This window comes from Pleurodeles waltl, chromosome 1_1 (assembly GCF_031143425.1).
Source record: "Pleurodeles waltl isolate 20211129_DDA chromosome 1_1, aPleWal1.hap1.20221129, whole genome shotgun sequence".
Taxonomy (NCBI): Eukaryota; Metazoa; Chordata; class Amphibia; order Caudata; family Salamandridae; genus Pleurodeles; species Pleurodeles waltl.
In genome coordinates this window covers 251,843,301-251,865,872 of record NC_090436.1, presented here as the reverse complement: position 1 = coordinate 251,865,872, position 22,572 = coordinate 251,843,301, and positions in this window count along the sequence as shown.

The following is a 22,572-nucleotide window of genomic DNA, read 5'->3' as shown; positions in this document are numbered from 1 at the left end:
GATAATCGTGGCATGCTGCATGTTGCAAAACCTGGCCCTAAGATACCATGTGCCTTTTTTCCAGGCGGAGGAAGTTGGAGATGGGCGTGTGGCAGCAGTGGACCCTATGGACAGTGAGGATGCGGAGGCAGAGGATGAGGATGAGGACAACAGAACTGCAGTGATTCGACAATACTAACAATGACACACAGGTTAGACAGTGTTATTTCATATTTCATTTTCAATTTACAGTTTATCTTTGTCTCTGGCATGCTGTTATTTCCCACTTCTATGCCCACTTACTGTACCCTTTGGCAACTTATTTTGCAGATGCTGGTGCCCCACTATCGCTCCTGGTGTGATCACTGCAGCCAACGACAGGTCTTTCCTATTTGAACATTACTGTACAGTTGAACTGCAATGTTTGAACCTGGTTAAACGAATACATACTGAAATAAGTTTAACATACTCCATACTTGTATTTTTTTTAAAGTGTGTTTATTTAAGTGCTAAGAAGTAGAGGGGCAGGTGCAATGGGCTGGGGAGATGATGGAGGAAAGTCCAGGGTATTGTTCCAGTCTATTGGTAGCACAGGTGCATTGTCCAAGGGGACTTAGGAAGGGGAGGAATGGCAGTTCAAGGTGGACAGGGTGACAGAGTGGGACACATGGGTGACAATCAGGGTGAGTCTCATTTCATGGCGGGGGTCTTGGCAATAGTCTCTGGCTTCTGATTGGATCACAGGGAATGTTTGTGGGGTGGTTCTCCTTTTGCAGGGGGAGGAGTGATGGTGGCATGTTGTTTCTGTGGCAGGGCCACTAGCAGAAGCAGAGGTGCAAGGCTGTTCAGATGTCTGGCTAGTGGCAGGAGCCTGCTGTTGTAGGACTGCGCCCTTCATCATGTTGGCCATGTCTGCCAGCACCCCTGCAATGGAGACCAAGGTGGTCCCAATGGCCTGCAGGTCCTCCCTGATCCCCTGGTACTGTCCCTCCTGCAGCCACCTGTTCTCCTGCACGTTGGCCATGATCTGGCCCAGCGTATCCTGGGAATGTTGGTATGCTCCCAGGATCTCGGTGAGTGCCTCCTGGAGAGTCGGTTCCCTGGGCCTGTCCTCCACCTGGCACACAGCACTCCTCCCAGTTTCCCTGTTGTCTTGTGCCTCCATCCCCTGAACTGTGTGCCCACTGACCCCAGGTCCTAGATTGTCTTGGGTGCAAGTTGTGCCCTGGGGTCCCTGTGGAGGTGGACACACTGCTGATTGATGTATCCTGGGGACAGAGGTATGGGTACGCTGGGTTGGTGCTGTGGTGGTGTTTCCATGAGGGGGGAGGCTCTGTGGTGGTATGTGACTGTGGCTGGGTAACCGACTGTCCAGAGGTCCTGATGGGCCAGGTTGGTCATCCAGATCCAGGCGACCAGAGTTGCTGTCATCACTGTGGGCCCCTTCTGTCTGGGGACTGGATAGTGCTGGCACCTCTTCACCGCTGACATTTGCTGGGGTACCTGTGCGGATGTAAATGCAGTGTTATTGTTTCTATGTGTCACATATTGTGCATCAGTGGGTTGCCCTGTTTGGTTGTATTTGCCCTGGCAGCTTTTACTTGTGTAAGTTGGTATGTGGTGGGCTAGCGGATTCTCTCTAATGTGCATGCTAGAGTGATAGATGTCCATGCAGCTCTATGAGAGGTGTCTATGCATTGGTGTGGCATGCAGGGCTTGGCATTGGGATGAGTAAGATGTGATGGTGGGGGATGTGGGAAGTGGTGGAGCGATGGGAGTGAGGGTGAGGGGGTAAGATGGCATGCAGGTAGGGGGGGTAGTAGTATAGAGTTGACATACCAGAGTCCAGTCCTCCTGCTACTCCGGCTAGGCCCTCAGGATGCAGGATTGCAAAGACTTGCTGCTCCCATGTTGTTGTGGGGGAGGAGGTGGGGGTTCACCGCCAGTCCTCCGTACAGCGAGTTGGTATCTTGCTGCAATGGAACACCTTCCCCTGTAGGTCGTGCCACCTCTTCCTGATGTCATCCCTGGTTCTTTGGTGCTGTCCCACGGTGTTGACCCTGTCCACAATTCTCCGCCATAGCTCCATCTTCCTAGCAATGGATATCTACTTCACCTGTACTCCAAATAGCTGTGGCTCTATCCTTATGATTTCCTCCACCATGACCCTTAGCTCCTCCTCTGAGAATCTGGGGTGCCGTGGTTGTTGTGTAAGGTGTGTAGGTGAGGATGTGTAGGGTAATGTGTTGGGGTGTGTGATGTGGGGTGCGTGAGTGGTGTATAGGTGTTAGTGGTATGTGGCTCTGGTTGTGTGTGTGCTCTTGCTGTCTCTCTCTGTTGGCAAGGATTTGCAGTCGTAAAGGGTTGTGGGTGATGTGAGTGTGTTTTATAGTGGTGTGGGTGTGGTGTGTGTATGTGTGTCAGGTGTGTGTTGTTTGAATTGTCCAATGTGGTGTTGTTTTGTTTGTGTGTGTGTATTTTGAGAGCGGCGGTATGTACCGCCAATGGTTTACCACCATTGAATGTCTGCTGTGGTGATTTGTGACTCATAATGTGGTGGGTGTTGTTCTGTTGGCGTAACAGTGTGGGTTTTGATACTGCCAGTTTATCACTGACCTTTGGTGTGGTAGACTTGAGTCTGTGGCTGAATACTGGCGGACAGGTGTGTGTGTGTCATAATATGGTGAACGGATATCCGCTGCGGCGGCAGTATGTTGCTGGTAGTCAGCATGGCGGTAAGTGGGATTTACCGCCAATGTCAAATTGAGGGCTATAATCTTTACTGCTATGTGGCAAGCAAAAAAGTGTATATAATTCTTCTTCTTAAGGGTATCCTTTTGCGTGTTTACATTTATACTAAGTCTCCTGGGGGTTTATTGTTTTTCTCTAGCGCGTTGTGGTGTAACTTTCGCATTAAAGCAGGCCTCCTGTCCTGGTGAGAGACTGCCATGCTACATCCTTCAGCAGGAGCAGGATGAGAATGATCCATGGTTTGCAAGTTTTAGCCTGCATTGCTTGCTTTGTGGGACAGTGCTTTTGATAGTAAAGAAAAGTGTTTAACTACTGAAATACACAGTTTCACAACAGCAGGTCTGCAATAATTTTGGGGGTGATTCTAACCCTGGCGGTCGGTGATAAAGCGGCGGCCAACCCGCCAACAGGCCGGCGGTCCAAAAAAATGGAATTCTGACCCTGGCGGGAACCGCCAACAAAGACCGCCACATTAAAACTCCGACCGCCACGGCGGTACAAACAAACAGCGCGGCGGTCACCGCCAACAGACAGGCGGCAGACAATGTACTGCCCACACTATCACAACTCACCAATCCGCCACCTTTTCCGGGGCGGGAGCACCGCCGATAAAAACACGGCGGAAACAGACTACGAACGGGAAAACGCTCACCTCTACGCACTCCACGAGGACGGAGGACAGCATGGAACCCGAATTAAACATCCTACCTGCTCTCGTCTACCTGCTCATCTACCACGAGTACGAACTCCGGCGCAGACGACAACGGTGAGAACTGCACCTACGACACAGGGGAGGGGGGAGGAGGAAAGCTTACGGCACACACATATGCGACCCCCACCCCCCCCAAACTATGTACACACCAATGCAGAGCAACAAGTCACAGTGACACCACCCAAACCCCCGTGAAAAATGCAAAGACATAATTAAATTGTGAATCAAAATTTATGTAAAAAATAGCCTCTGATCAGTCATGGTCAAATAGCAATAAAAATATCACAAAAATAAAATAAATATTTTCTTCAATCGAGAAACCGAGACAATTAGTCCTGCACATTTAATGACATTCTAAATGTTCGTGGGCCAAAGTGTATCAACACAAGGGCAAAGCCCACACAGGAGACCTGAGTCCTTTGGAGAGAACACTGCAGGGGCATCTGATGACAAAACTACAGGCACCTCAGGGGGAAGGGAAGGGGGGGGCACCACAGCCACATGAGTCCACGACGCCAGATCCACGAAGGGGCCACCATGCCCATTGTTCCTTCCTGGGGAGTGCAAAGCCACAGTCTCTCAAGTCTCTACAGTGGGTGGCTTGCCCACTGTGCCATCCTGGGGAGTGCAAAGCCACAGTCTCACAAGTCTCTACAGTGGGTGGCTTGCCCACTGTGCCATCCTGGGGAGTGCAAAGCCACAGTCTCTCAATGTCTCTACAGTGGGTGGCTTGCCCACTGTGCCATCCTGGGGAGTGCAAAGCCACAGTCTCTCAATGTCTCTACAGTGGGTGGGTTGCCCACTGTGCCATCCTGGGGAGTGCAAAGCCACAGTCCATCAGGTGGATAACAGTCTCCACTGGTCAAGGAGGAGGCATGGTGGGCACAGTGAACCGTGAACAGTAGCTCGACACAGATCCGGCACTGTCATTGTGCCAGTGGTGCTTGACAGGAAGGGCCCAGCGGAGCAGTGCTTGACAGGAAGGGCCCAGCGGAGCGTGCTTGAGACGGCGGGGCCCAGCGGAGCTGTGCTTGACGGCGGGGCCCAGCGGAGCGGTGCTTGACAGGAAGGGCCCAGCGGAGCGGTGCTTGAGACGGCGGGGCCCAGCGGAGCGGTGCTTGACGGCGGGGCCCAGCGGAGCGGTGCTTGAGACGGCGGGGCCCAGCGGAGCGGTGCTTGACGGCGGGGCCCAGCGGAGCGGTGCTTGACAGGAAGGGCCCAACGGAGCGGGGCTTGACAGGAAGGGCCCAGCGGAGCGGGGCTTGACAGGAAGGGCCCAGCGGAGCGGTGCTCGAGACGGCGGGGCCCAGCGGAGCGGTGCTTGAGACGGCAGGGCCCAGCGGAGCGGTACTTGAGACGGCGGGGACCAGCGGAGCGGTGCTTGACGGCAGGGCCCAGCAGAGCGGTGCTTGACAGGAAGGGCCCAGCGGAGCGGTGCTTGATGGCGGGGCCCAGCGGAGCGGTGCTCTTCTGCGCGGCGGGGCACTGTTTAGCGGTGCTCTTCTGCACGGCGGGGTCCTGTTCAGCGGTGCTCTTCTGCACGACGGGGCCCTGTTCAGCGGTGCTTGTCCAGTAATTCAAGGGAGCCAGACCTGGCCTGGACTCCCTGCTCAGTCGCCCTCCGACCGTGCAGTTGCAGGACCCTTCGGTGACGGAGTCCTGGGCCCTTTGGTGTCCTCCCTTACAGCCGGGATGGGGCTTGTGGGGCCCTCCTGCTCCGCTCTCCTGCTGGCTGACTTCTCCGCCCTGCTGCCCTTTCGCTCCTTAGAAGAGGCTCTCTGGCCCTTGCCTCCCCTGGATGTTGTGGCAGGTGAAGTGGCCGAACTTTGGTCCTTGGGGGCAGCCGTGTCAGTCCTCTCACGGCGGCCCTTGCCTTTCCGGGTCCTCTTGCCTGGTGGGGGGCTGGCTGTCCCCTTGCTGCTGATAGAAGTGTCACTGCTGCCAAAGGGTGGACTCCAGAACCCATGCACCACAGTGACACTCGAAGCTGGGCTGGTGGTGGCTGAGGTGCTCTTGGGACTCTTAGCAGATGGAGGGGGTGGGTCAGGGGAGGGAAAGAGGTTAAGATTGGAGAGGTAAACTTTTTTAGGACCAAGGTAAAGGGTGGGAGTAGTGGTGATGGGAGTGGAGGAAGAGGATGTGGTTGTAGGAGAGTCAGGTGTGCTGTCTTTGGGTGCAGGTGATTGTGCTGTAGGCTGTCGTGAAGTGGATGGCTGTTGGGTGGGTGGCTGCCTGCATTTGTGTGTCTTGGAAGAGGGGGTGACAGACACAGTGGGAGAGGACACAGGGGACGTGTAAATGGCAGTGGGGGTGGTGACTGCACGTGTGCGGACTGTACTGGAGGGTGTGCTGGTTATGGAAGCACTGGCTGATGGTGGTGTGCATGCAGGTGTGAGTGTAGACGTCACAGGGAGGGAGGAGGGAGACGAGGAGGAGGGGGACACAGAGGTGGTAGTGACTGTTGGTATGTCTGCATCTGGATGTTGCTTGGGTGAGTGTTTGTGGGATCTGTGGTGCTTGTGTCTGGATGAGCTGACCTTGGGTGTTGAGGTGTGTGCAGGCTGGTCTGATGGTGTGGATGGGATAGGCTGAGGAACAGGAGACAGAGACAGGGTGGAGGCAGTTAGAAGAGGGAGGCTGGAAACAGGGACAATGGCTGCCGTCAGTGCTGAGGCCAGAGCATTGAACGATCGTTGATGGGCAGCCTGACCCGAATGAATGCCCTCCAGGTAGGCATTGCTCCGATGCACCTCCCTTTCTACCCCCTGGATGGCATTCAAAAGGGTAGACTGCCCAACAATGAGTGTCCTGAGGAGGTCAATGACCTCCTCACTGAGGGCAGCAGGGGTAACTGGGGCAGGGGCTGAGGTGCCTGGGGCAAAGGAGACGCCCGCCTTCTTGGGCGAGCGGGCACGGAGCGTAGGCTGAGGGGCTGCTGGGAGGGCGGGGCTGGTGCGCTGGGTGGCGGATGTACCTGTAGAGGCGGGGGGCCCGGATGTTGCCGCCACCGCTAGGGAGCTCCCATCCGAGGACGTGTCGGTGTCGCTGGTGTCACCACCAGTCCCCGTTGTGGTGCTCCCCTCGCCCTCCGTATCACTGGTGCCCTCGGTGTCTGTACCACGGCCCACCGGGGCCTTGTGACTTGCAGCTCCCTCGTGCTCCGATGCCAAATCTCCTCCGCCTGATGATGCTAATGCACACATGCACAAGAAGATAAAGAAACAGGGTGGGGGGAGAAATAAAAACAGGTTGAGTGCATGCATTGTCAACACCGTTGGCGGAGAGGACAGACACAGGAGCCTCATGCACTAAGCCGCGCAATCGGGGTACACTACTCAGTACTTCTGACTATGCCAACAGGTATAGGGACAACAAACGCGCACATGGGTGATGCAGGACCATGGATAGCTGTACTTGGCACCCTACAGAGGTGGGGGGCGGGGGCACAGGGCCATGCCTAAAGGAGAGGCCTACACTACAGAAAGCGCCCTGGCCTAATGACACCCACAACCCTCCTCCCCCACCCAGACACCTCCACTGCGCATAAAGATAGCAGAATGTGCTGATACTCACCCCCTTGTGTCTGCTGTGATGTCCTCAAGCGCCCATCCAAATCAGGGTAGGCCAGTGCCAGGATCCGGGACATCAGGGGGGTCAGGGTACGACTGGCACCCCTCCTAGGTTGGGAGGCCATCCCCAGCAGTGACTCGGCGGTCTTCCTGGTTCCGCGGCAGATGTCCTCCCACCTCTTGCGGCAGTGGGTGCCCCGTCTGATGTGGACCCCCAGGGCCCGGACTTCCTTGGCGATGGCACGCCAAATGTCGACTTTCTGATGGGCGCTGACCTAGTTGACATGTACAGGGTGGGAAATGAAATTCCATCATTTTTCTGCATGTTAGATGTGAATGCCCCCCCCTCCCCAACTTTGCCATGTGGCACATGCACTCCTCATTCGCTCCCCACCCCACCAACTTACATCCACCCCACTCCACACAGGCATAGCCCATTCAATGTGCACCCAGTGTACTTACCTGTTGGTCTGGAGGACCGTAGAGTAACGCATACTGGGGGAGGACCCCATCCACGAGTTTCTCCAACTCTTCAGACGTGAAGGCAGGGGCCCTTTCCCCAGTCGCAGCAGCCATTGTCACTTCCAGACTGAGGTCACAGCAGCACTTGCAGTATAGGTCCTCTCCTGTGGAAGATCAGGTCTCGAGTGATTAATCATGTAGAAAATGGCGGTCACGCCCGCGGCGGTGCGTACCGTGGCGGTGCGTACCGCGACCGCCGGCGCACATCCTCATTGGCTCCTGAAACCCATAGGGTTCAATGTTAACCAATGCGGCTTCGTACAGCGGTCTTCAACCGCCTACCGCCACGGTGTGCCACGCCAGCGCATTGACCTCACATCCCATTGTCCCACTTCACAGGTCAGGCAGCCGCCATTTCAAGGGCCCACATGGCTTAATTTTAACTGCGTCACACAGGCCTAGGCCTTGCATTGCCACACATACACGCCTTTCAATACATAGATAACCGTGTGCTATGCAAGCTGTGGTGAACGTACCTGTGATTTGCTTGACTCTGTACTCCATGTTGTCCTTCCTAGGCACCGTCCGCTGGGACTTGCGAGGAGAGGATGAATCCTCGCGTGTACCGACCGCTGGTGGACCTGTCGACAATGGAAGAACGCCATATTATACTACGATACCGACTTGACCGAGCCACTATACATGAACTGTGTGCCCAGCTGGAGCCAGCCCTGATGTCCCCCATCCGCCAACCCACAGGGATTCCCCCTTTGGTGCAGGTTCTGTCAGTACTCCATTTCCTTGCAAGTGGATCATTCCAAACAACAGTGGCCATGTCATCTGGGATGTCTCAGCCTATGTTTTCTAAGGTTTTGTCAAGAGTGTTGTCTGCCCTGACGAAATACATGCGGAGCTACATTGTATTCCCTGAGGAGGATGATTTGGCCACTGTGAAGGGTGATTTCTATGCCCTTGGACATATCCCCAACATCATTGGTGCCATTGATGGGACCCATGTGGCCTTAGTACCCCCAAAAGACGATGAGCAGGTGTACAGAAACAGGAAAAATTACCATTCTATGAATGTGCAGGTGGTCTGTTTGGCAGACCAGTACATCTCCCATGTAAATGCCAAGTTCCCTGGGTCAGTGCATGACGCGTATGTTATGCGTAATAGCAGCATCCCTTATGTGATGGAACAGCTACAGAGACACCGTGTGTGGCTAATAGGTGACTCTGGTTACCCCAACCTGCCTTGGCTATTGACCCCAGTGAGGAATCCCCGGACCAGGGCAGAGGAACGGTACAATGAGGCCCATGGGCGAACTAGGAGGATCATAGAAAGGACCTTCGGCCTTCTGAAGGCCAGGTTTAGGTGCCTGCATATGACAGGTGGATCCCTAATGTACTCACCAAAGAAGGTGTGCCAGATCATCGTGGCCTGCTGTATGCTTCACAATCTGGCATTGCGACGTCAGGTGCCTTTCCTGCAGGAGGATGGTCCAGATGGTGGTGTTGTAGCAGCTGTGGAGCCTGTGGAGAGTGAAGAGGAGGAAGACGACGGGGACGACACAGACAACAGGGACACAGTTATCCAACAGTATTTTCAGTAGCACACAGGTAGGAATCACCCACGCCATTTCACATTTCCTGAAAGCCTCCTGCATCTTTACTTTGTGTATTTCCCCCCAGTTCTTTTAAACTGATGTTTGATTTTCCCTTCCCTTTTCAGTGCTGTATGACCCACTGAGTGACTTCTGCTTGGTTAGCCCATGGACTAATGCTTATTGACATCGGTATGTTTTCATCACAAAGTTAACTGAACATTATTGATCAGTAATGTGTTATACATTTGTAAATAATACAGGCTGACTCCTGAATGATTTCAGTGCAATGAGTGATTTATTTTTAGTGCTAGATATTGGTACATGATATTAAAACGGTGATGGGTGGGGGTGGAGTGATGTCCATGGCAGAGTCCAGTTCTCGGTCGCACAGGTGCATTGTCCAAATGCCTGTGGAAGGATGGAGCAGGGGCAGTTCAAGGTTGGACAGGATGACGATGTGGGACAGTGGAATGACATCCGGGGGGATCTTAGGCTGGCGGGGGTCTTGGCATCCTACTCTGTCTTCCTGTGAGATCTCAGGTTCCTCTTGCGGGGTGGTTGTTCTTCAGCAGGAGGTGGGGTTCTGGTGGCCTGTCGTTGTGGTGGGGCCTCCTGTCCACTAGCGCCGGCGGAGGTGGTAGGCTGTTCCTGGTCCTGGCTAGTGACAGGGGCCCTTTGTGGTGCCACATGGTCCCGCAATGTGGTTTCTATCCGGTTGAGGGCCTGGACTATGGTCCCCATAGCGGTACCGATGTTCTGGAGTTCATTGCTGAACCCCATGTAGCGTTCCTCCTGCTGTGCCTGGATCTCGGTGAACCTGGCCAGTACCGTCGCCATCGTCTCTTGGGAGTGGTGGTATGCTCCCATGATGGTGGTGAGGGCCTCTTGGAGAGTGGGTTCCCTGGGCCTGTCCTCCCCCCCCTGTCGCACAGCAGCCCTCCCAGTTGCCCTGTTTCCCTGGGCCTCTGTCCCCTGGACGGTGTGCCCACTACCACTGCCCCCAGGTCCCTGTTGTTGTTGGGGTGTTGGGTCAGCCTGGGTGCCCTGTAGTGGCGGACACACCGCTGATTGACCTGTCCTGGAGACAGAGGCATGGGCCCGCTTGGTGGGAGCCGTGCTGGTGTTCCCAGAGGGGGTTGGGTCTGCTGTGGCCTGTGTCTGTGTGTGGGGAACCCACTGTCCAGAGGTCCCCGAAGGTCCGGGCTGGTCATCAGGTTCTAGGTCGACAGAGCTGCTGTCCTCACTGGGTGCCTGTTCTGGGGGTGGGATGGACAAATCTGGACCCTCCGTGGCGGTGTGTTGGCGTTCGGGCCCTGCAGGGGTAAAATAGTGTGGTTATTGTTTTTGTGTGTGCCATGGCGTGCATTTTGAGTGCCCTTGTCCCCCAGTGCTGGCATTCCCTTGTGGGAGGTGTTGTGAGGGTGGTTGGGGGGGGGGGGGTGTATGGGTATGTGCAATGGTCATGCTTTGGTGATGGCTGTCTATGGTTTGTGTTGGCATTCAGGGGTTGGTGTTGTTTAGGGTGGGTTGTGCTGGTGAGACATTGGCAGGGAGGATGTGTGCTGGGGGGTTGAGATTGGGGGTGAGGGTGGGGGTGTGGGTTGGCATGCTGGTGGTTGGGGGGGGTGAAGTAGTTGAGATTCGACTTACCAGAGTCCATTCCTCCGTGTACTCCAGCGAGGCCATCAGGATGCAGGATGTTTACTACCTCTTGCTCCCATGCTGTGAATTGGGGTGGAGTGGGTGGGGGTCCGCCGCCAGTCTTCTGCACAGCGATGTTGTGTCGCGACACCATCGAGCGCACCTTCCCCCGTAGGTCGTTCCATCGCTTTTGGATATCTTCCCGATTTCTGGGATGCTGTCCCACAGCGTTGACCCTGTCTACGATCCTTTGCCATAGCTCAGCCTTCCTTGCTATAGTGGTGTGCTGCACCTGTGTGCCGAAGAGCTGGGGCTCTACCCTTATAATTTCCTCCACCATGACCCTGACTTCCTGGTCCGAGAACCTGGGGTGTCTTTGGGGTGCCATGGGGTGGTGTGGATGAGGTGTGGGGTGGTGTTTGTGGTGATGTGCGTGGTGATGTGTGGTGATGTGTGCGTAGATGTAGTGTGGGTGATGATGTTGTGTTCCTGTGTGTGTTGTGCTTTGCGTTCCCTGTGCTCTCTCTCAGTGTATTGCGCCTTCTCTCAGATATTTGTGGTTGTAGGGGTTTGTGGGTGAAGTGGGTGTGTGTTTTATAGTTAATTGGGTGTGTGGGAGTGTTGTGTGTATGTGTATCAGGTGTGTGTATTTCAAATTGTCCAATGTGGCTGTGTTTTGGAGCTGTGTGTGTATTTTGAGCGCAGCGGTGTGTACCGCCAATGGAATACCGCGTTTGAAAGACCGCCGCGTGGATTCGTGGGTCAGAATGGCATGGGCGTGTTTGTGTTGGCGTGGCGGTGGAGGTTTGGTCATCTCCAGTTTATCGCTGCCCGCTGATGAGGCGGCCTTCCGTGGATGTCGGGTTTTTGGCGGTTTCACAGCTGGTGGTCAGAATGACCGTGGCGGTTTACCGCGGCCGCGGCGGTAGAATGGCAGACTTCTGACCGACGGTAAGGGCCTTTTACCGCCGAGGTCAGAATGACCCCCTTTGTTATTTATCCAAATTCGTTCTAAGTTGTATTTTTGTTTTATATCCACAAAAAAGTAAAAACAAAAACTAAAAATGTTTTATAAAAAAAAGACTGTTTCCAAAATCAACGTTTACAGTTTAAACAAAGATAAAAATGTTTCAAGTTGTTTGCTTTCTGTAAGTGGGTCAGAATGAGTAAGAGCAAGCGAGATACATGACGAGATTGGTGAGTGAAACTGTACTTTGGACAGTCAGCGACACATCACATGAAACTAATGAAGTAAGAGAAGGATTGTACTGCAGGGCTCGCCCAGAGTACTTGGTCTCCGCTCAGAACTTGCATCCAACCTGCCAGAGGCTGACAATCCCTGGTGTGCATGGCTTATAGTCAGAGGCCAGGCCTTGCTGACAATCCCAAGTGTGGTGCCCAAAGGCCGTATGGAGCAGTGGTTGGACATATCCAGCAGGTTGGACACAGGGCCTGAGCAGGTATGACCTGGTCTTGACTCAATTGACACTCATAGATGAGAGGTGCAGTGTGTTTGGTAGACATTAAAGAAACAGGAAAGGTGGGCATGGGAACACAAGTTCTCAAGCTATAAGCAACCTCTACCTCTATATTTTGTTCATCATGATGCAAAACTATATTATAAATCATCCAGCTATCAAGAAGGAAAATCCTCATAAAATTCATTTAACTTTTTCATATCTCCTAATACAATTAGGGAAGAAGGAAACAGATGATGTTAAACAGGATCTACATTTCCTAGAAAACTTTGGTAAACAGGTTAAATGAACAAGTTTCTTACCTTTGGTAACAAATTATCTGGTAGAGACATAATTCTAGTTGCAGATTCCTTACCTCAGAATTTCCCCCATGCTTCAGGCTGGATCCGGAGATTTTTCTCCATGCTCGCCACTAGGTGGCATCAGTGGACTCAGATACTGTCATGTTCACCAGATATGACGTCGTGGGTCCACCCCGTTTCGCTGATGTCAGTTTCTTTTTATGACTTTCGACGCCAGAAGCGCGGAGTCATGAAGAACACTGCCTCTGGTGCACCAGAACTGGGGCCCTGAAAGGGAAGTCCCTGTCCCTAGAAATCAGTTTGCAGAGCAGGTAGGATGGGTGAGTGGGTCGGTAAGGAATCTGCAAATACAATAGGTCTCTACCAGATGATTCGTTATTGAAGGTAAGTAACTTCTTCATCTGATAGAGACTTCAAGTTGCAGATTCCTTACCTTAGAATAGATACCCACGCAATACCATCCCCAGAGGTGGGTCTGTGAACCAAGATCATACTAGGAAGTCCTGCAGGACCGAACGGGCAAAGTACCTGTCTCTTCGGACATGACTGTCCAGGCAGTAGTGTTTAGTAAACATGTGCAAGGACACCCATGTTGCTGCTTGGCAGATGTCCAGGAGTGGAACTCCGCATGCTAACGCAGTGGTTGCAGCTCTGGTATAATGAGTGTGCAAGTCCTCTGGGTGTTGCTTTTTAGCCAATGCGTAGCACATTTTAATGCAGGAGACCACCCATCTAGAGATGGTTCTTTTCTGCACCACCTGACCTTTCTTCACACCCACACACCCCACAGTTGATCATCCACCTGGAACTCTTTAGTACGATCAAGATAGAATGTCAGCACTCTTTTTGGGTCCAGACGGGGGAGTCTAATTGCTTCCTTAGAAGGATGTGGGGTGTGTAAAAAGTAGGCAAGGTGATCGATTGGCCTACATGAAAGGGCCTGACCACTTTAGGCAGAAAAGATGTCCTAGTACAAAGCACCACCTTGTCAGGGTGGATGGAGATGAAAGGTGGCTTCAAAGAAAGAGCCTGCAGCTCACTCACTCTGCTGGCAGAGGTGATAGCTAACGAGGAACACTGTTTTCAGAGTAAGCAGACCAATTTGGCAGTTGTGAAGTGGCTCAAAGGGAGTGCACATCAGATCAGTAAGAACTAAGTTCAAATCCCATTGGGGCATTATGTACAGGGAAGGAAGAAAGAGATGTGTAAGACCCTTAAGAAATCGCCCCACTATGGGAGATTTAAACAAGAAGGGTTGGTCAGACAATCGGAGGAAACTGAGATGGCAGACAAATAACCCTTGAGGGTGCCCAGAGCAGATCCCTGCTGGACCAAAGAAAGAAGAAACAAAAGAATCTAAGAAAGAGGGGCAGACAGGGGGTCAACAGACTTGTCTGTACACCATGCTCCAAATTTGTGCCATCGACCGACGCATACTGTTTTGGTGGAGGGACACCTGGCTGCCAAGATAACATTACAGACTTCAGGCGGAAGGTCAAAAGCTGTCAGCTGCTGCGCTCAATCTCCATGCAGGAAGGCGGAGACTGGACAGGTTTGGGTGGAGAACTGTCCCCCGCTGCTGCAAAAGAAGATCCTCCTGGAGGGGCAGTCTTAACAGAGACTTGATAGCCATGTTCAAGAGCTCAGGATACCAGACTCTTTGTGCCCAGTTCGGAACCACAAGAATGACATAGGCCCAGTTATTCTTGATCTTCTTGAGAACTCCTGACAGAAGTGTATTGGCAGAAAGGCATAAAGGAGGACTGAGTTCCGCTCAAGATGAAAAGCATTGCCGAGCGAGTGAGGCCTTGGAAACTCCAACGCGCAAAACAGCTGACATTGAGCATTCTGTATGGAGGTGAAAATATCTAACTAAAGCTCTCCCCACTGCTGAAAGAGACCTTGCACCACCTCTGGATGGAGTCATTTGTAATCGACCAGACATTGACAGCCGAGTTTGTCCGCTCTGGCATTCAGAGAGCCCACCAGATGTTGAACCATGAGGGATATGCCCTGATGTTCCAGCCATGTCCAAAGAGTCCACGACCCCACCCCGACCTGCTTTATGCAGTACCACATGGCGGTGATGTTGTCCGTGAACACCTGCACCACTTTCCCTTTGGGAGAGGGAAGGAATACTTTCAATGCTAGTATGATCGCCCTGAGCTCTAAAAAAGTTGATATGGAGCTCGGACTCTGCCGGAGACCAGATGCCTCTGATCTCCGCCTCTCCCATGTGGCCGCCCCATCCATGAGTGACTCATCTGTCACTATAGTCACATCTAGGGAAGTGAGAAAGATCTGCCTCTGACCCAATCACAGTTCAAAAGCCACCCTGCAGACCTTCAGCAGTCCCTCTTAGATCTGGACCATGTCAGAAAGATGCCCCTGATGCTGTACCCACTGGAACTTCAGGCCCCACTGCAGAGCCCGAATATGCCATCTGGCATGAGTCACCAGCAGGATACAGGAGGCCATGAGGCCCAACAACCTCAGAGTCATTCTCACCGAAATCCTGGATACAGGCTGAGACATCTGTATCATAGCCTGAATATCCTGGACTGGCCACTCTGCAGGATAGGCCTGAAATTACCCTGGTCCAGAAAAAGCTACAATGAAAGGAAGCGTCTGAGAGGGAGTCAGATGTGACTTCGGCACATTTACAGAACTCCAGAGAACGCATAAGGTCCACCATAGTCTGGAGGTGGGAGGCGACAGCCAGGGGCGAGCACTCCTGAAACAGCAAGTCGTCGAGGTAGGGGAAGCCTGAAACTCCAACCCTGTGCAGATGAGCTTCAACCACCGCCATCACTTTGGTGAACACCTGAGGGGTGCTGGTAAGGCCAAAGGGGAGCATGGTGAACTGAAAATGCTCATGACCTACCATCAACCTCAAGTACTGTCTATAGGCAGGTAGGTCAGGAATATGGAAATTAGCGTCCTGCAAGTCCAACACTACCATCCAGTTTCCTGGGTCCAGTGTAGACAGGACCTGAGCAAGTGTGGGCGTTTTAAATTCCTTTCAGAGGAAGAGATTTAGGGACTGGAACCTGAGAATAGGGCGGAGGCCCTTGTCCTTTTTGGGCACCAGAAAATAGCACAAATAACAACCACAACCTACATCTGGCACAGGGACCCTCTCTATGGCTCCCTTGGCCAAGAGAGCCATAACCTCCTCACAGAGAAGTGCCAGGAGAACCTCCGTCATCCAATCATAGGATGATGGCATGGAGGGAGAGTTAGACTCAAAGGGGAGGGAGTAGCCCCTTCAGACTATTTACAAAACCCACCTGTCTGATGTGATGAAGTTCCAGAGGGGCAAGTGATGACAAATCCTACCGCCGACTGGTCTCTGGTGGAGCAGGGCCAGACTTGGAAGGTTTGTGAACTTAGCTGTGTCGATCCCATCAGCAACAGCCTGGGAGAGAATGGCCCAGGTCTCCTCCAGGCCCTGTGGTAGCACTTGCGCAACCGTGTCCCGTAAAGTATGGGTGCAGCAGCCCAAAAGGCATGCCGTTTCCACAGACTCCATTACCAGGCTGGAGGAAGAAAACATCTTCTTCCCAAGGTGGTCCAGCCTCTTGGATTCCCTTTCCGGATAGCGGAAGGGAACACGCCATGGGATGTCAAGGCTTGGACGACCAAGCTCTCGGGGGTAAGGTGTTGGGTCAGGAAAGCCGGGTCGTTAGGCGCATGCCTATTGCGGTGGGCTATTATCCTATTAATAGGAACCCCTGTGCTGGGTTTGGAACAGGTCCCCAGCAGGACATCCACAAGGGCTTCGTTAAAGGGCAAAAGGGGTTCTGACGTGGAAGCCCCAGGTTGAAGCACATCCGTCAGGAGATTGGTCCTGACAGCCACCAAAGTCAGCTCAAGGCCAAAGACATTGGCTGCTCTGCACACCACCATGTAGTGAGAAGCTCCTTCCTCTGTAGCCACAGTAGAGGGAAGAAGCATATCAGTGTTAGGGGAGGTATCCAGACCACTGGCTTCACCCAGTTCCTGAGCGCAGTCCACAGGGTCTTCAAGCTGGAATTCTAAAGGGTCCAGTGACCCCTCCATACTCTTTCCAAACTCATACCCATAAGAATAAGGGCAGGATCTGATCTAGGGACCCAGGTCCCAGCCGAAGTCATAATCGGCATCAAGTATAGGAGATAAATGAAGGCACCAATTGGATGTGCTCAGTGGGCCAAGTTCAAAAGATCAAAAATTGTGGGAAAGATGTTTAAAAATGCTGTCAAGACTAATGATGGCAGGATCTGGAACAAGAGCAGTATGGTGGTGCTTGTCTCTGGTTTGTGCAGGAAACAGTTGAGTTTGTGTGTTGATCCAAAGAAAAACTATGATACATCTGTCAATAGCTCAGGTTCTAAAACAGACAACGTTGTGCCAGGTCGTAGAAGCGCAAGATTGGGTATAAGGACGGTGTCTCTTGATGACTATGTCACTGGATAATTGCTTTCTAAACGCTCTCTTTTGTGGAGAAATTACTTTATATATCCTCTCTCTTTTGCAGTGTTTAGATTTTCAATGTTTCCTTGCAATTTTATTTCAGTTTCCAAATCTGTCATTTGTGTTACTCAGTGATATGACTGGAAGATGTGAATACTCAAAAGTTGAGGCGGGTGCGTGTGAGCAAATATGAGGTTGAGTGATGAGGACAGAATAATAATTAATGGTTTTATATCAGCCAGAGGGGCGTGGCCAACATGGCGACTGGGATGGTCGCATAATAACCAGCTCGGATCCCGGCCCAATTCTACTATCCTGACACAGGCGCCTGCACCCTGAAGTGTGCGAGGTGCCGCCAGCTCTTACCGGGGCACCGACATTGTTTTACCCAAGCCCGACTGCGGGGCTCCGGGAGCGTGGAATGAGCCGCGGTCTCGGGAGGAGCTGACGAGAGCCGCGGAGGCCGTGGCTCGCTTGCTGGGCCCATCGGGGCAAAGCGCCGTCCCGCACCGCAGCAGCTGTGACTCGCTCCCGACCTACCGCTGACAAAGAAGTTTGCCAGAGGGGAGGCGCTGACTCCGGTGGGAGCGGGGCAGCGCCTGCCCCCTAATCTGAAACTGTGCGCCTAAGGCGGCCGCCCGCTCCAGGGGTTGCGCTTGACTGGGCGCGGGCTGCGCTCCCGGAGAGGGCCGACCCGCTCCCCTCGCCCTACATGTTTTGCCCCGCTGGGCCACTTGGAGCTCGCAGGGTTGCCGCTGGTTCAATCGCGCTGCCCGTGGAGGTGGGTGTGGCCTCTCCAGTGCCCTCGACCCGTGACTCTGCATCCAGGGCGACCGGCGGTACACGCTCCAGGGTGATATGCAGACGCTCTCACTTGAACTAAGCCCAGACCGGGGAGCAGCTAAACAGTAAGAGGGAAAGACAAGTGGAGGGGGCATAAAAAAAAAAAAAAGAGGAAAAAAGACAGGACCACCAAAGAATGAGTAAACCGAGACATACCAGTCCCAGCCTTCAAGCAGCAGCACAACAATAAATCACACAAAGGGGCATGATGTGGTATCCTCCTGTAGCGCTTCACCGGCGACACTAATCGAACCGCAGCGCTCCCAGCAGTGCCCTCATCAGACTTAAAAGCCTTGAGGCTCTCCGCTATAAAGTGAGTACACTATACAAGCAAAGAACCCCTACCCAGTCCTCACTATTCCAAACAGCGCTATCGGGCCCCAAGCTGTGGGCCATACTCCTCGGCAACAATACGCATCCCCGACAGACGCGGTGCGTTGATATCCGATTGCGAAGAAACTTAACTGCCTAATGCACAGCGAGTTCCCCAATTTAAAGGAACAAACCTCTGCAGCCCTAACCAATTGTAGCTATTGAAAAGACAATTGCTGACAGCAATACCGCCACGTACATAATCAATGGGCAAACCAAAGACCCCACGCGCACCTTCTGGTACAATGGATGCTGCTGCCCCACCCCAACCTACGGAAGCCTCGGCCACACAACAAGCACTGCAAAAGATGGAAATAACACTCCAAACACACACAACGCAATTTGAAAAGATTTTACAAGCCATATTAGACACCAAAATCACTCTGGAAGCAAAAATCGGCTCGGTAATCGAAGATGTTAACCTATTGCGAACAGACCAACACGCGTTAACGGAAAGGGTCGCAGGTTTAGAAAAAAATACCTCACACCTCTCACCAGCGGTAACCAAACTCCAGTCACAAATGGGGACTGTCACAGCAGAGTTGGAGACACTGAAGCGCAGAGCTGAAGACGCGGAAGGAAGTCCAGACGTAACAATATCCGCTTCGTGGGATTTCCCGAACGTGCTGAGGGCCCGTGCGCAGAACTGTTCATTGAGCAATGGCTAATAGAAACAGTACTGAAAGACAATGTCCCAAAGGTCTTCTCAGTAGAACGTGCCCATAGGGTTCCTGGAAAACCCTTGCCACCCGGCGCTCAGCCTCGTCCACTAATAACAAAACTCCTCAATTACCGGGATAGGGACCTCATATTGCAACTGTTTCGTAAAGAAGGCCCAATGCGCTTCGAAGGAGCAAACATATCAGCCTACCCGGATTTTACATCGGAGGTGCAGAAAAAGCGTAATTCATTTTTCCGGGTTAAAGAGCGACTAAGAGATTACAACATCAAATACGCTTTGCTGTTCCCGCCCAAACTTCGAATACCGGATGACACCTGCACTCTCTTTTTTACCTCACCAGAAGATGCATGGACTTGGCTACACGCAAAGGGACTCGCTGATCCGTTAAATGCAAGAAACACCATGGACACAAAACACCCCCCTAGAGACAAATGCAAACCCCTTAGGCAACAAGTCACTAAACCCACCCCTGAGCAGTCCCGCGCAGAACGCTCTTTACTACTGCAGACTACATCCCTCCTCGCCAATACATCTCCAAGGTCTGTGTCGACACAATCGGGACTGGAGTCCGAGCTAGGGGTACATTCTGACTCTGCAGATTCCACCTGTGGCCCAAACCTCACTCCACGGGCAGCAGACGACATTTGCTAAACACATACCGGTCTCGGACACAACGGTACAGGACATCCTACAGAAGAAGCCAACAATCGTCCGCTAAAGCTTTCTGCTGCCCACCGGCTCTTCCTCTACTTCACCACTACTCCTGACCGCAGCAAAAGAATCACGGTTGGTCCCAGTAAGCAGCAATCTCAGCAAGAGCATAACGGGTCGGGACCAGCATTGACTTAAATTTACTTATTTGAAACACCCCCGTAACATATGGACCGTTCCACCTGGTTGGCAAGTATTGTATCGTCGAAGCCCTTGCCACAACCACAGTTATTGTTAGATATAGTTAATGTTATTGTTTTAATTAGCAGAGTCACAACCACAAGGCATAACTTAGCTTATAGTATTCGAAGTAAATATCACTATTATGTTAACACTAAGTGCACACTAGGTAACCGCAGCTTAAACTGGCTAGTCACAATGGGCGTGAAATACACTACTAATGCAAAAAAAGCCAGCCCCCCAAACTCACAAAGCCCATGCACAAAATCACAAATAACCTATGGCAGCCCAGAGACAACAGTATAACTCACAATATAAAACACTCACATGGAATATAAGAGGCATGGCATCCCCGCGTAAGCGACAACAGATCCACGCATACCTTAGGAGACATCAAATACATTTCGCCATGCTACAGGAGACACACCTGGCTAAGTCCTCTTTGGAGCATACCAAAGTAAAATGGAAAGGGCAATTATATGGTACTACCTTTTCAGCATATGCCCGAGGAGTAGCGATCTGGATAGCCCCTGGGGTCCCCTATGTCATGTCCTGCGTACAATGTGACCCAAATGGTCGATATGTCCTCCTGGAGGGTTCCCTAGATGGGGAACCCATGGCTTTAGCATCAATATATACCCCTAACTCAAATCAATGGGAATTTTTATGGACACTTAACAGTAGTAAACTCAACGACCCAGAGATGGATATCATTTGGGGCGGCGACTTTAATTGCGTACTAGACATTCACAGAGACCGCTCTGTCCCTCCGTTAGATAACACCCTAGCTAAACGCGCATCACTTGAACTCGCAGAGTGGGCTTCCAATAATAGGCTAAGAGAAATTTGGAGAATTGGCCACCCTACACACCGCGAATACTCTTTCTACTCCCCAGTGCATAAATTATACACTAGAATAGATATGATATTCGCATCAAGGGACATAATTCCAAAAATAACCACATCAGGCTACCTAGCTCGCACCATATCCGATCATAACCCACTCCAAGCTACCCTGAGAACGGGCCGCACACTTACGTGCATTCCCACATGGCGTTTACAACCAGATGCCCTCATAGATCCTCCTTTTCATGCTGAGTTGGCTAAATGCTTATCAGATTACTTTGCTTTAAATAAAAACGCAACAACAGTGTGCCCGCCATGGAATGGGACGCTCACAAAGGGTTATACGCGGCCACTGCCATGCAGCTTCGCTGGGAGTCAAAAGAATGCTTAATAGGGAACTACTAGAGTTAGAATCTAAAATGCACAAGGCGGAGACCGAGGCCACTACTAGCGTGACCTTGATTGAGACACTAAACTCGCTGAAATCAGACTACAGAGAAGCAGATGCCAGACTCAGCAGACATGACTACAGACATTTTAAAGCCCGGCAGCACGCAGAAGGAGACAGATCGGGCAAACTACTAGCATGGCTGGTGCGCCAACCACTACAGTCCTCACCTATAGGCGCGATTAGAACACACTCAGGAGAAGTGATTAACACTCAAGCTGGAATTATTAAGTCCTTCCACACATATTATCATTCCTTATATCAGCCCACTAGCCCTCCAAATGAACAACAACTGTCTGAACTCCTGTCATTGATTCCGCAAAATAGGAATGTCATTGATAGCGCAGTCACTCTAGATGGTCCCATTACTATTGAAGAACTACGCTTAGCTCTTTCTCAAATGGCACGTGGTAAAACCCCTGGTTCAGACGGTCTACCAATGGAATATTATAGCTCATTATCTACCCACCTACTGCAGCCTTTGATTGAGGTATTTATTGAGGCACAAAATAGAAAACAGCTACCAGGATCCATGTGTGAAGCATTAATAGTGGTACTGCCAAAACCGGGACGTGATCCACTTGATGTCAAATCCTACAGACCACTTTCCCTGTTAAATACTGACTGTAAACTCCTGGGGAAAATCCTAGCAAACAGACTACTCCCTTATTTGTCAGACTTAATCCATCACGTTCAATCTGGATTTATACCAGGGAGGAACACTTTTCTAAACATAAGACGCCTAATCCGCATACTACACAGCACCACAGAAGCCGAGACAGTGGCTGTGGCATTAGATATAGAGAAGGCGTTTGATACGCTGGGATGGGAGTATCTCTTCCGCGCGCTGGAGGCGTTCGGCTTTCAAAACGGTTTCATCAGCTGGATTGCCACGTTATACGAAAAACCAACAGCTCACGTCAAAACGGGTCAAATGATATCAGAGGCGTTCCCCATTGGTAGAGGCACCAGACAAGGATGCCCTTTATCCCCTTTATTATTTGCAATAGCTATGGAGCCATTGGCAATCAAACTCCGTAGCTACGCAAGCAGATGGGGCATCTCATCCAAGAATCCAACATATACCATATTGTTTCCTTATATGCGGATGATGCTTTAATATACCTGCGTGACTATACCTCTTCCCTCACAGAAGTTGTACAAATCCTGGATAACTTCGCTTTATCCTCTGGCCTATGCGTTAATTGGGCGAAATCATGTATTTTCCCGCTTACCCGAATACCTGCGGAGCAGCAAATGTCATTACCATTACACCAACTGACATGGGCATATCAGACCTTTAAATATTTGGGGATTCAGGTATACCACTCCATGACAGACCTACGGGAGGGCAACCTTGACAGGCTGCTACGCTCAACTCGCGGATCTATGGCATTTTGGAGCTCCCTCCCACTATCACCAATGGGCCACGCGGCCATAGCTAAAACGTTAATAATACCTAGATTCTTATACTATTTCACAGCGCTCCCGATATCCCTGCCACACTCGTTTTTTCATAAATTACAATCCCTGC